The sequence below is a fragment of the Rhinolophus sinicus genome, linkage group LG10 (assembly GCF_036562045.2).
Source record: "Rhinolophus sinicus isolate RSC01 linkage group LG10, ASM3656204v1, whole genome shotgun sequence".
Lineage (NCBI taxonomy): Eukaryota > Metazoa > Chordata > Mammalia > Chiroptera > Rhinolophidae > Rhinolophus > Rhinolophus sinicus.
Genome location: NC_133759.1, coordinates 80,549,850 through 80,565,589, shown reverse-complemented (window position 1 = coordinate 80,565,589; position 15,740 = coordinate 80,549,850). Strand labels below are relative to the sequence as shown.

General features: G+C 41.5%; 1 protein-coding gene across 2 annotated transcripts in view; it reads right to left on the bottom strand.

Annotated features, from left to right (window-relative positions):
- The window catches only part of CTNNA1 (catenin alpha 1), a 281,342-nt gene that overhangs the window by 159,198 nt on the left and 106,404 nt on the right, over positions 1-15,740 (bottom strand). The window lies entirely within an intron of this gene.

Genomic DNA, 15,740 nt, shown 5'->3' with positions numbered 1-15,740 from the left:
TAGTCCACCCTTCAAAGCAATTTTGGAACTCTCTTTCTGGAATGGTGGTCAGAGCTGTCCTCCTACTGTGTTTCCCTGAAAATAAGACCTAGCCAGACCATCAGTTCTAATGTGTCTTTTGGAGCAAAAATTAGTATAAGACCCTATATTATATTATATTATACCGAGTCTTATGTTAAAATAAGACCGGGTCTTATATAAGATGCTGACCTATATTAAAATATGACCAGGTCTTATATTAATTTTTGCTCCAAAAGATGCATTAGAGCTGACGGTTGGCTAGGTCTTATTTTCGGGGAAACATGGTATTACCCTTGATGTCCTGAATGTCATCAAAATGTCTTCCTGTCAATATTTCCTTTATCTTCAGGTAAAGAAAGAAGTCACTGGGGGCCAGATCAGGTGAGTAGAGAGGGTGTTCCAATACAGTTGTTTACTGGCTAAAAACTCCCTCACAGATAGTGCCATGTGAGCTGGTGCATTGTCGTGATGCAAGACTCAAGAATTGTTGGCGAAAGTTCAGGTCGTCTAACTTTTCACGCAGCCTTTTCAGCACTTCCAAATAATGAACTTGGTTAACTATTTGTCCAGTTGGTACAAATTCATAAAGAATAATCCCTCTGATATCAAAAAAAGTTAGCAACATTGTTGCAACAAGTTTGCGAACCTAATTGTCAGGCTTTGTGCATGCGCACGTGTGTGTGTGTGTGTGTGTGTGTGTGTGTGTGTGTGAGAGAGAGAGAGAGAGAGAGAGAGAGAGAGAGAGAGAGAGAGATTCACTATTAGCCTGGCATAGAAAACCCTATGATGTTTTTCCTCCTTCATCATAGGATGATGAACAAGGTTGAGTTGAGTATTTGCCTGTAAGTCCAAAATAATGCAAGACAACAATATCCACTGCTGGCTTGGTGCTGAGCACTGAGTAGGATGCTAGGAAAAGCTGCCCTCAACATGTTTACCTTTTACTCCTCACATCTCCCTCTCCCCCAGGAAATGCAAACTCCTGGAAGACAGGAACTGTATCCCTTACAGCATCCAGCACAACACTCATCCCCTAGGCAGTGCCCAGTTAACATATGTGAGTTGATGTGCCCACTGTAATTCAAAGCACTATGGGTTCGTGCGTGCTAGTTAAGAGATGCTGACAAAGGGAAATAGGACCATGAAAGGAAAGAACAACCTTCAAGAGAAAGACAAACCTTAAAAAGGCCATTCTTTGGGTGTCATCAACAAGACAAATAATAACAAGTGTTGGAGAGGCTGTGGAGAAAAAGGAACCCTCATACACTGTTGGTGGGAATGCAGATTGGTGCAGCCGCTATGGAAGGCATTGTGGAGGTTCCCCAAAAAATTAAGAATAGAATTACCATATGACCCAGCAATCCCTCTCCTGGGTATCTATCCCAAAAATCTGAAAACATTTATCCATAAAGATATATGTTCTCCGATGTTCATTGCAGCTTTATTTATGGTGGCCAAGACATGGAAACAACCAAAGTGTCCTTCAATAGATGACTGGATAAAGAAGATGTGGTAGATGGGTGGCCGGTTAACTCAGTTGGTTAGAGCATGGTGCTGATAATATGAAGGTTGCCCATTCAATCCCGCATGGGCCACTGTGAGCTGTGCCCTCCTTAAAAAAAAAAAAAATATATATATATATATATATATATATATATATATATGGTAGAATACTACACAATGAAATACTACTCTGCCATAAGAAAAGATGAAATAAAAGTGCCATTTACGATAATGTGGATGGATCTTGAGATCATTATGTTAAGCAAAATAAGTCAGACAGAAAAACCTGAGAATCATGTGACTTCACTGATATGTGGGATATAAAACTGAAAGCAACAAAGGAACAAGACAAACAAATAAAGAAACAAAAACTCACAGACACAGACAACAGTTTAGTGATTACCAGAGGGTAAGGGGGTGGGGGGATAGTAGAAGAGGGTAAAGGGGGTCAAATATATGGTGATGGAAGGAGAACTGACTCTGGGTGGTGAACACACAATGTGATATATAGATGATATAGAATTATATACTTGAAACCTATGTAATTTTGCTAACCATTGTCACACCAATAAATTTAATGTTTTCAAAAGAGGCCATTCTTGTTCAGTTATATCCCATTCTGTTTCTGGCTTCAGAGTCTTTGCTCCTGAAGTCTCCCTGCCTGGAGTGGCCATGGCTTCCCCCTCACTGCACTTGGCTACCTGAGAACATAATAATCAATCAATAAATATTTGTTTGAACTGACAAGAGATAAAGGATTATGCTCCATAACTTTGTATATCCATCACTTCACTCAGGACCAGCTACTTAATTTGTGAGGCCCCTTATTCAAAAACAAACAATTTCAATACAGCAACAGCTGAGCATTAAACCAAGTTTGGGGCCTATCTAAGCATGGGGCCCTGCTATAGACTGAATGTTTGTCACCCCCAGAATTCACATGTTGCAAATCTGCTGCCCAAGGTGATGGTATTAGACACAGGGCCTTTGAGAGATGATTGGGTCATGAGGGCAGAGCCCTTATTAGTGGGATTAGTGCCTTTATGAAAAAGGCCCCAGAGAGATCACTTGCCCCTTCTGCCATGTGAAGACACAGCAAAAAAGCTCTGACAATGAACCAGGAAGAAAGCTCTCACCAGAACGTGACTATGCCAGTACCTAACCTTGGACTTTCCAGCCTCCAGAACTGTGAGATACAAATTTCTGTTGTTTATAAACTACTCAGTCTGTGGTATTTTGTTATAGCAGCCGGAACAGACTAAGACAGGCCCTAAAAATGAAAGTGCATTTGTTTTGGGAAAAGAAGGATCCAGTGACAGAAAGAATATGATGAGAGACTTGCAGCCCTGTAAGCTAAGGGGAGTCAGTTCCCTCCCTCTGAGAAAACCTGAAGGCTCACTAGGGAAGACTTGAGCTGATTCAGCGTGTCCCAGGCACTTGCTATGTGCTGAGGAAGCAGCAGTGAATAAAACTGACTTGATCCCTGTTCTCATATAACTTAAAATGTAATGGAAGAGACAGGTACTAAAAGAGATAAACTATAAAAAAAGAAGGTCAAGGTGATGATAGGGGAGAGATACAAGTAGATTTGGTGGGAAATTAACCTAGTCTGGGGTTCAGTGACCTGAGGAAGTGAGCTTTATCCTGCAACCCTCTCCAGTCAGACTTGAGCACTTGCCTCTCCACCAAACTGCTTTTTTTGAGGTCCTCCATGATGCCAAATCCAGTGGTTCCTCTCCATTGGGTGAATCTGTTTGATCACTCTTGTCCTTGAAGCACTGTCTTCATTGGACTTCCAGGGCACCAAGCTCATCTGATTTTCCCCCCAAACTCCTTGGCTTCTTAGTCTCCTTTGATGATTCCTCCTATCTCTTCCCAATCTCTAAATGTTAGAGCAGCAGCTCTCAAAGTGCAGTCTGAGGACTCCTGAGACCTTTTCAAGGGGTAGTAAGGTAAAAACTATTTCCATACTACTACTAAAATATCAGTTACCTTTTTCACTCCCGATCTCTCATGGAGTACAGTAGAGCATTCCACAGGCTACATACATGATTTATGATATGGCATCACACGGAATGCAGAAGCAGATACAAGAATCCAGCTACCTTTTATTAAGCCAGACATTAAAGAGATTTGTAAAAATGCAAAACAATGACACGTCTCCTGGAATTTTCCTTTTGGAAAACATTATTATTTTTCTTTTTAAAATGTTATCTATAACATGTAATAATACAGTAAACACTGATAGATAAACTCACATAAACAACAGCTCTTTGAGATCTTCAAAAAATGTTAAGAGTATAAAAGGATCTTGAGATCAAAAAGCTTAAAAACTGCTGTTAGAGTATCCCAGGCTCTACCCTTGGACCTCTTTTTCTGTCTGCCATCAACCCATTGGTGATCTCATCCAGGCTTTTGGTTTTAAATATGCTAACAACTCCAGGCTTATATCTCAACCTGAACCTGTCTCCTGAATTCTGAACGCCCGTATCCAGCTCCCTATTTGATACCTCCACTTGGATACCTAGTAGGCATCTAGGCATCTCATACTTTATATGTGTAAATACCCAAAACTGATTTCCTGATACCGCTGTTCAAACCTGTTAATCCCACAGTTTTCTTCATTTCACTAAATGGCAACTCCATTCTTCCAGTTGTTTAAGCAAAATCTTGGGAGTCGTCCTTGACCATTTTCTTTCTTTCACACATTTTCTATCTAATTCCTCAGCAAATCTTATGCCTCTACCTTCAGAATATACTCAGAATCCAACAACTTTTTACCATCGCTGCTGTGACCATCTTGAGTCAAGCCATCCATCATCACTTAGCTTGAATTTCCGAGGAGCCTCCTCACTAGTCTCCCTACTGCTGCCCTTGCTTCCTTCAGTCTAATCTCAATTCAGTAGCTAGAAAGAACCTATTAAAATGTAAGTCAGAACATGTCACTCCAGGCCCAAAACCCTCCAATGGCTCCTATCTCACGCACAGTAACAGGCAAGGTCCTTATAAGAGCCTCCAGAGCTCACCTGCCCCCCACACATTTCTCTGACACACTGACCTCTTTCCTATTCCTGGAACACATCAGGTGGGCTCTTACCTTAGGGCCTTTGCTTTCTGCCTGCAATGCTCTGCTCCAAATAGCTGCCTGACTCACTCTCTCACCTCCCCCAGGTCTTTGCTCAGCTGTCACTTTCTCAGTGAGGCTTCCTCTTGGCCACCCCATCTAAAATTGCAACCCATTCCCCCATATCCCATTCCTCCTTACTTGCTTTATTTTTCTCCTTCGGGTGTGTCTCCATCTGACATATAAAGTCATATATTTTTATAGTCATATATATGAATATGTATATATTCATATTTTTTACTTCTTGTTTTCTTCTGTCTTCCTCCCACTAGAATTTAAGCCCCTTGAGAGCCAGAATTTTTGTCTATTTTGTTCAGTGCTATGTTCCTGGTGCCTACAATGGTACCTGGCACATAGTAGTTTTCTCAATAAATATTGGCTAAATGAACGAAAGAATAAGTGGGACCTAGAAAAGACACTGACAGGTGTATAGGGAGGGAAGGAAAGAGTTTGATTCTAGACCAAGGGATCGGCACATTTGAAGGCTCTGAGTCCCCATTCCAGGAAAAGAACTTCTTCTGTGATTTGGGAGCTGGTGAGGTAGGCAGAGGCCGGTCTAGACAGGGCTTTGTAAGGCTTTAGACTTTATTGTGAGAGGGATGGGGAGCCACAAAGGATTTTAAACAAAGAGATAACATGACCATATTTTGTTTTTTAAAAATCCACTTTGGAAAAAAACAGGTTGTAAAGCAATATACATAATATCCCTTTTATGTTTAAACAATGAATACATATTTGTTTTAATGCTTTTTTCTCATAGCAGCTGAGCCATTTAAAACGTATCATCTGTTCAAAACCCTCCAGTTCTTCCCATATCGCTCTGAATAAAATTTACATGATCTTGCCCAGCCACCTCAGACCCATCTTTGGCTTTTCGCTTCCTGCTTTCCACTCCGGCCTACACTGGCATCCTTGGCATTCCCTTCCCTGCCTCCAGGCCTTTACATTTCCAGTTCCCTCTGCTTGGAATGGTCTTCCCCCAGACAGTCCCTTAGCTCCCTCCATGGCTTCATTCAGATTTCTGCTCAAATGTCACCTGGTCCTAGAGGCTTTCCCTAACCACCCTTTGTAAATTAATACTAGCACCCACTTCCCCTCCCTCCCTTCTCCATTTTATTTCTTTACCCTACTGTACTTCCTAGCACTTGTTACCACCTAACACATTATATGGTTATTTATTTACTTATTGTCTGTCTTCTTATTAGAATGTGTCATTAAAGCAGATATTTTTCTCTTCTGTTCACTGTTGTGACTCCAGCAGCTAGAACAGTGCCTGGCAGGTAACAGGTACTCCATTGAATGAATGCATAGTTACAAGTCTGTAAGGATACACAGCAAAGTGTCATAGTAGTTAGACGTAGGAGGGGAATGGGGGGACTTTTAGGTTTACTATATATAGGATAGTATATAATAGATAAACATAGTGGGATGGAAAGCGGTGGGTAGATTTGAGAACTATGCAAAAGGACAGAGGAGCCTCAGTCTTGCCAGTGGATTAAATGTAAAGGTTTCAGACTTGATCAGCCTGAGGAAATAGTGGTGCCATTTACCCAGATGGAGAGCCCTGGAGGTAAAACATACAGTAATGGAGTGGAAAGCAATGCAGACAAAGAGCTCTTTTTGGTTGTGCTTAGTTTTCGGGCTTACCAAACATCTAAGAGGATACATCAAAGGGTATATCCGAATCTGAACTCAGGAAAGGCCCTAAATGCAGTGAGAAATGTGGGCGTCATCTGCACCTGAAGAATATATGGCAAGAAGAGGTAGAGGCCCAGGACCAACATTCAAGAAGAAGAAGAACCAAACCAGGAGACCGAGTTCCCCTCTGCAACCCTCCTCTCCTTTCCTAAAATGCACCAATTCCTTTCCCATATCAGTGTCTTGGCATTTGCTGTACCTGCTACTTGGAAATCTCTTTGCCCTAACTCATCAGCTTGGCTCCTTTTTATCCTCTTTTTTTTTTTTAATTAAATATTTTATTTAGTGTCTACTTACATGTTGGACTTTTGAGATCACTTATAATTTTTTTTCAAACTTTATGCCATTTTTCTTTAAGAGCAGTTTTAAGTTCACAGCAAAATTGAGAGGAAGAAACAGAGATTTCCCATATACCCCTTGTCCCCACACAAGCAGTCTCCCCCAATATCAATATCCCCACCAGAGATGGTACGTTTGTTAAAACTGATGACCCTACATTGACACACCATAGTCACCCAAAGTCCATAGTTTACATTAAGGTTCACTCTTGCACATTCTACAAGTTTGGACAAATGTATAAATGTGTATCTATATATGCATGTACCATACAAAGTATTTTCACTGCCCTGAAAATCCTCTGTGCTCTGCCTATCTATCCCATCCCCCACTTCACATTCTTGAGGGCCAGTTTCAGCACCACCTGGTCAGTCCCTGACCGTACTCCCCCAGACCGCCGTCACTCTCCAACACATGACTGCATTTGTATCCTTTATAGCATTCACCCCCCTCTAGAATTGTCTTGTTTGTCCACTAGTCTATTGTCTATGTCCATTAAGCTATAAGCTCCATGAGGACATGAATCTTGTCTTACTTTTTCATTTCTCTGCTCCTATAATTTAGTGCAGTGCCTGGAACATAAAATGCATTTCAAATATATTTGCAGAAAGAATGAATGGCCGTAGATATAAGAGGAAAATCAAGTGTCATTGAAACCAAGGACTGGTCAGTAATATCAATTGATGACATTTGGGTTGAAACTTCAGGTTTCAACTTACTTTAGGTTGTGGAATACATGCACATAATCACAAGAGTTAAGCTGCACCAAATATGTTAAGAAAAAAACAACAAAAAAGTCAATTAGCAAGACTTTAATGGAGTATTCTAAAAAATAACACAAATAATGTCAAAACGTCAATAAAGATGAACTATGAGAGATCATGTTAAAAATTCTCCACATTACGAGGGCTTGTTGTTATTTATCTACATTGTGCTATTAAATAGCTTACAGTTTACAAAGCACTTTCCTGGATGTGACCTCATCTGAGACACTCCACAGTCCTTAAGGAATATAGAACCAAAATGAGTGAAAATCCAAGAATGATGAAGATGAGAACTGACTTGTCAACTGTGGAATGAAAGAAAATCTTTACCTCTTGTGACCATGAAATGATAAGCAACCCTTCCCCCATTAAGTTCCTTAGAAGAAATCAAAGGGACTCATGGCTTAGTCTGGGGAAAGCCAACAAAGGAGGTCAGATTTGGAAAGAGTCGATAAAAACTAAATGTAGAACCAAAGTGTGGGACCACAAGGGTCAAAGACAACTGGAAGCCGAGTGGCTCTGGCTGCCTTTCAGCTCCTTTTCAGATGGGTTGGGGGAAAGCAGTAAAGCCCTGCCCACCCCGGCAGTTTTATTTATTAGCTTAGTTAATATTGGTGTTTTCCTCATTTCTGTTTAGCTCAGTAATTGACAACTCTGGCTGCATATTAGAATCATCTTGAGAGCTTTTTAAAAATGATACCCAGGGACCACACCCAGAGGCTCGGATTCAGCTGTTCTTAGTTAAGGACTAAATCTCCCTGGGTGATTCTAATGTACAGCTAGAGTTGAGAATCACTCATACCTAGTCTAAACTTGAGCAGAAAACAAAGTATACTTACAACTCATTCATTAATTCATTCACTCGTACGATAATTATTATTTTAACACTCAATGACTAAAAGTAATAATAGCTCATATTTACTAAGTCTTTGGTACGTGCCAGGCTCTGTGCTAAGATCTGCACGTTTTATCCAAGCCTCTCAACAATCCTTCCCTAGTTGCGATTGTATTCCTCATCCTATAAATGGGAAAACAGGCTTGGGTCACACTGGGAGCATGTGACGGTGCAGGAACCTAGATCTACCAGAACCCAGAAACAGGCTCTTAACCACCCCCACTTAGTTTCTGAAATGTCAGTGGCTTTTTAAAAATCTTTGTTGAAAAGCCACATTCAAAATAGTTTTCAAGTCAAGACTATACCATAATTAAAATGCCTGGTTATTATGCTATATACATTTTGTCTTTTTGCACAGCTTCAAGCAGATTGACAAGTTGGGGGCTTTGGGGGTGGGGCTGTGGGAGGTAGGATGGGGGCTCGCTTGTCTCCCTTCCAGGCCTCTTCTATTATAATAGAGGATGCTGCTGGCTTTAACCAGTGAGTTAAGTTTTAAATAAAAGAACCAATCTTAGGCCCTTCACACTCGTGAAACATGTGTAAGGTTCTCTTTATTCATGTTATTCATCTTCCCCGCAGAAAATGGAATCAACATTGAGTTCTTAAAGTCAGTCAGCAGTAGGTGTTCATGATTCTTTTCTCTCTGATACCATCAAAGATATGCACACAAAAACAAATACTTCCCACCCCTTCCATGCTCACATTTTTGTTGATAACAATGGAGAAAGAGAATCTGAAAGGCAAAATGTTAGACTCTGACAACCCGGCAAAATTACATCTAAAAAGAAGTCTTTTTAAAAAGGGGAGGGGGCCAGAGGAGTGGAGTTGTGCTTTATTCTCCTTAAAGTATCAGTGGACTTCATTATGGAAACCTGATTCTTTGTATTCACCATTTTAAAAATTCATTTTTTTGTCTGGCATTTTTAAGATTTTTGTAGGAGTATAAAAAGTACTATCAAAATAAAAATTGTTGCATTATAATATAAACTCAATTAAATTAATACACTTTAGGTCTCAGATGTATTGATGAACGAGTCGTTTGTCTCCATTCAGTGCTTCTGTTGCATAACAATTTTTCTACATTTCAAGAAAAATTTCTACATTTCAAGAAACTTTGAGAAGAAGAAAACCTGTTGGGACAGCAGAGAAATATACGTCAGGAACCTTTACATGGCCCTGTATGTCCCCTTATGGGCCCTCTGAATACAGGAGAACTTAAAGTGGAAGCTGGGGCAGCCTTTGTTTTTGGTTTACCCAAGGTGAATTTGATTCTGGGTTCACTGGAGTCAGGGCTGAGTAGGCCCTGGGATTCCCGATTCCACAAGCTCCCAGTAGAATCTGGCAAACGTACATTCTGTCCTGACTCCCCTTTATCAATTCTTACCATTCTAGCTTCTTTATTTCTTTATGTCTGCCTATGAGTCTGGCAGGACCAGCCCCTTCATCACAGAAGGCTGTTATCATATTCATTCATCCATTCATTTGTTTAAACAACAAATATTTTGGAGCACCTATTATGTGATATTCATTGTACTGGACCCCAGAGATACAGCAGTGGGCAACCCTTGTGAAATTTATATTCTAGAGAGGGAGAAAGACAGTAAGTGGATAACAATTAAATGAACAATATGATTTCAGATAGCGGTAAGTACTAAGAGTGATGGGGAGGAGGCGTGCTCGTGTAGGTACAGGGATGAGGAAAGGCATTACTTGAAAAGGTGATGTTTGAGCTGAGACTTAAATGGCCAGAATGAGCCCTGTGATGGGTCAGAATATCCCAGAGGAGGAAATAGCAAGTGCAAAGGCCCTAGGGTTGGAAATAAGCCTGAGACATTCAAGGAACAGAAGGAAGTCCAGTGTGCTGGGAGGTAGTCAATGAGGAAAAGAGTAGTACTGGATGAGGTCAGAGAAGCAGGTAAGAAATGGAATGGAGTTTGGGTTGTCCTTTTAGAGCAATGGAAACCCCTGGGGGATTAAGAAGCAGAGTGAACATGATGTGATTTTCATTTTTAAAAGGTCACTTTGCTGTGTTAAGAATGAAGTATAAGGAAGCATGAGTGAGTGCCTGTCATCATTCATTCATTTATTCATCTACTCAAAAAGTACCTAATTGCCAGGCAATGTACCAAGAACTGCAAAATCACAGTGGGCAAAACATTCCTCCGCTCAAGGAGCTTACAAGACAGCTGGAGAGAGACAGAGAAGTACATAGTCTTTTATAATATAATGAGCTAAGTGCTGTGCTGGGAGCAAGCTCCATGTGTTGTGGGAGGTTTTCATTCATTCATTCATTCATTCATTCATTCATTCATTCAGTAAATATTTATGTGCCAAGCTCTTGAGATACAATGGTGAACAGACAAGACACATACCCCATGGTTTACAGATTAGTGGAGGAGAAAGACATTAATTAAACATTCTCACAGACCTATCACTACCCATTGTGATATGAGCTATGAAAGAAAAATAATGTGAGAATGTGTAAGAGGGGAGACTGGTATAGCCTGGGAGGACTCAGGAGACCTGAAGGATGAGCTGCAGGTAAGTAGTTAAGTAAGTAAAACAAGGATACAAAGAGTGTCAGTTACACCTCCATAAAACCAAAAGGAAAAAAAAAGGAGGGGAAGAGTGCTGTGGGCCCACTGAGCTCCAGCCCAGGTCTGTGGGTTGAGAAAGACTTTCTGACATCTAAGCTGAGGCCTGAAGGACAAGTAGGAGTTATCCAGGCTCAGTGGGGTTGGAGAGGAAGGGAAGGTATTCCAGATCAAGGAACAGCCTGTGCAAAGGCAGGAGGCAAGAGAACATAGTGGATTCTGGGGAAAAGCAAGGTGTTTGATATGGCTGGGCTGTAAAGTAGAAAGGCACAATGAAATCAAACAGAATAGAGAAGTGACTAGGATTAGAATCATGCCATGCTAATAAATTCTTTTGAACTTCATTCTGAGGGCAGCAGGTGAACTGCTAAAGAATTTCAAGGAGGAGAGAATCCAGGCCAGATGGAATATTGAAACTTCTATGCACCCAGAGAGGAAAGTGGGCTGAGCCCCCACGACTTGCCACACTTTATCTAGCAGAGCATATCCCATGGAACGTGAGATTTAAGCCCTCAGTGAAGTCCCTTTTGGGATTTTCTGGGTTGAGCAACACTCAGTTTAGCAAATGACATTGGCCACCCTATTACTGCATCTCCCCGCCGCCCACAGCCCAGCACAGGACCAGCAGGAGTTATGAATTCGGAAGACATCTTCCTGTTGTGCTGAGCAACAACCCATCAGTGCCTCCAGGACTGGACATAGCAACGAACCCAGTTTCTTCCGCCTCGTGGGTCATAATACGGTGCACAGAACAAGGTCTCCTTCGATCCTTTCATTAATTTGCTTAAGATGAGGCTGTTACCCCCTGACTACTATCATTTGCCCTCAACATTTTGCTCTCACCTTAAACTTTCACCCAAATATCTGGCTCTCGGGGGGAAAGCCCTTTTTACCTAGTGGTGGACAATGTCTTCTGACTGCCCTGCCCTCCAAAGTATCTTTAGGTTTAAGGAGTGGAGAGAAGGTGTCATATGTCTCCATTGACAAGGCTGAGACCCAGGAGACCAGGGCTTCAAATGGCTTCTCATTGTTAGAATAATTTAGCGTGGCCTACAGGACCCTTTGGGATCTGCTCCTTTCCACCAGCTTTCCCTTTCCTGGGGGTCTCTTGTCCCTTATTTCTCTGTAACAGTGACTTCTTACTCAGATCTCAACTCAAATGTCACCTCCTCAATTTGACCTCCCTGACTACCCACTCTAAGGTAGTTAGATAGTCACTCTCTGTCCCATCACCCATTGTATTTTCTTCACAGCATGTCACCATCCACAATTATTTATTTTTTATCTACTTGCTTATTGTTGGTCTTCTCCTTCTAGAATGTAGCCTGACAGCTTGGATTTTGTCTGTCTTATTTACTGTTTTATCCCCAGTACCTAGAATAATGTCTAGCACATAGGAGGTGCAGAATGAATAAATGGTCCTTGCCTATCTTTTCAACCTCATTCCCACTCCATTCCTGCATGGATTCCCCAAGCTTTGGAGGGATGAAGGTCTACCGAGGTCTTCAGACCTGCCTTGCTAGTTGAAGCCCCTAATTACTTCAGCCTGGAATGACTTTCCTCCTCTTCTAGCCACCCACTTCCCTGCCCCACACTTATTCTCCCTTTTCTTCCAGATTCTGAAATCCTCCCAGATATTCAAGCCTGGTACATACCTCTCTCAAGGCTCATCTCACTGTATTGCAATGACACGCTTACCTGTCATCTACCCCACCTGCCCACATGTGTGAGCTCCTAAAGGAAGGTATCCATCCACCTCCTTATCCCTCGCACACAACACAGTAACCAGCACAAAGCAGGCACTTCACTGATGTATGTCAATCGACTAGATAGAGAAATGCGGTTCAGAGAAACATGGATTAGGAAACTGTGGTCATTTTCATGGCAATGGTGGGAGAAGTTGTTATAACTCTAGACCTACAGCAGAAAGGCAGCCCCTTCCTATGGGCCAAACCAAGAAAATAGTACCCTATTAAATTCTGATAACTAAGGACAAAATGGGGTGGATATGGCCAAAAAGACCCTGTTTCTCACCATCCACGTACTCCCAAGTGGGCAAGAGCTGTACATTCACGGGGCAGAAGTACAGGAGCATCCTCGCTATCAATTCTGACGAGCCAATTAAAGACGACTGGGGGAAGTGCCAGGTAAAGCTTGCGCCGTGCTTCCCACTCCACCAGGCATGTCCTCAAACCTTACCTCACTAGGGTCTGGGAGGAAGGAAAGTAGGTCTCATCCTGTCAGTGAGGCTCAGAGAGGGCCAGCAGCCTGCCCAAGGAGACACCACCAGGAATGAGTTGCTCTATAGCTGTGCCTTTATTCTGCTGTTTGGGAGACCGTAACGTGTTCGTCCAAGCTTTAGTTGCTAAAGCTCCTAGAAGTCTAATTATTATTGTCTAAAATACAGAACAGCAAAATGTGTAATTAGATGCTTTTAATCAAGTCCTTTTGGATGATGCTACTGAAGGTGATGCTGAAGATGATAGCAGTTTTGATGATGATGAAGGAGCAATCCTTGAAGGCAAGGAACAGGAGGGAACCCTCACCTTAGAAGGGAGCCAGAGCCAGCGCCACAGGGAAAGAGCTGATCAGAATGCAGCATTGCCTAGCAGTTGATGTGAACTCTCCAGTTGGGCCACCTGTGACCTCCTCAGCGCTCTACTTCTTATGGACTATGTAGTCTCACCAAGCCTCAGTTTCCCCATCCCTAAATGGAGAGATTATTACATGACTCTTAGGGTTGTTGGGGGCTCTTATGAAGTCGTCTCTGTAAAACATTATCACAGTGCCTATGTCACAGAAAATGCTTCATGATGATACTAGCAAATTTTTACAAGCAACATACTTTATGCCAGGCAATGTTCTAAGTACTTTACATATTAGCTCATTCATGTAACACCCTATAAAGTAGTTACTAATATCAACAACCATGTTTTCTAGATAAGAAACTAAGGCACAGGGAAGTTGAATAATCTTTCCATAATCACAGAGCCAGAAAGTGCCAGAGTTGGATATTGAAACATAGTCTGACTCCAGAGGCATTACACAGTTATGGCAGCCATGGAGATGCACTGCTGGGATTTCCCTTTGAGAGAATTATAGCAGCAAGCAGAGTTCCCTGACCTTGGGATCTATCACAGCATCCACACCAAGGCCATGCTTCCTCTGGCCTTCTCTCAGCCTATGATTGAGCACAGCCGGGGTACCAGAGTTGGACCATTCCTGCCCAACACAGGACTCCTTTAATGGGCAACTGTTTCGTGTGTGAGATAAAATATACATAACATAAAGTTTACCATTTTAACTAATTTTAAGTGTACAGCTCAGTGGCATTAAGTACATTCACATTGTTGTAAAACCATCACCGCCATTCATCTTCAGAAGTTTGTCATCTTCCTAAACTGAAACTCCATACCCATTAAACATTAACTGCCCATTTCCCCCTCCCGCCCCACAGCTACTGGTAACCACCATTCTACCTTCTATGAGTTTGATTACTCTAGGTACCTCATAGGTAACTGGTTTACTCTGCTTAGCATAATGCCTTCAAGCTTCAGCCATCTTGTAGCATGTCAGAATTCCCTTCCTTTTAAGGCTGAATAATATTCCACAGTACATATTTGCCACATTTTATTTATCCTTTCATCTGAGGGACAAACTTTGCTCAGGGACTCCCAATCAGCCTGACAGAGACTTTTTCAGAACTGTACTTCAATCTGAAGCTTTTTAATCCAACCTTCCCTTATTGCCCATCTCCTTTTCCAGATTGTCAAACCTACATCAGAGTCAGAAGACTCTCACCATCTTCCCTAGCTCCCTCTCCATTTATCCTTCACAGATGCTCCCCCATTAATCTCTTGCATGCCTAATCACATCTTGGTGTGTATTTCTCAGAGGGCCATGCTGACACAACAGCTTCTTAATAAACATTATTTATCATTATTATTATTTCTTAGGAAGGGGAAGAGGCATTGAAAGCAAATTTTTAAAAAGAATTTAGGACAGTTATATAATTGTGCATGTTATATACTTTTTTGAACTCCTTTTGTTATATATATATATATATATATATATATATATATATATATATATACCACTATATATATATACCACTATATATATATACCACTATATATATATACCACTATATATATATACACATATATACATACATATATATCATTGTAGAAAAGTTAGAAAACACACACAAGTAAAAAAAAGAAAATTAAATTCACCTGTTATTCTACTATCCCAGATTGTTTCCAACCATTACTGCCATACTGTTTCACTTTGGAGTAGATATATCTAGATGTTCACCTCTACACATGTTTATTGCTAAGCATATCGGTTTCTTTCTAAGGACACTGGTTTCTATCATAGAGTGAACTAGGTACAGATAACGCTGTGGAGCTTGGATTCTAGAAAACGACTTAATTTATGAATGCATTCATTCATCCATTCACTTAATACATATTTATTGAACAGCTACCAAGCATCAGGCCCTGCTCTAAGCACAAGAGCTACAAGACAGACACAGCTCTCGCTTGCAGAAAGCATACAGCCTAGTGGGACCACGGACACATCTCCAGGCAGTTACACTACGCTGCTGTATGGACTCAGAGCAGGGCCACCCAGCCCAGCTTGGTTTCTTGGAGAAAGTAGTGTCTAAGTCAAGACCCGAGGAACGGCAAGGAGTTGACCAGGCAAAAGAGAAAAAATTTAAAGAGGCATCGTAGGGTAGAACCTAGGCAAAGGGGGCCATTTATAATAGGTTTGGTTGCCTAAGGAGCAGCTGACTCTGCCCC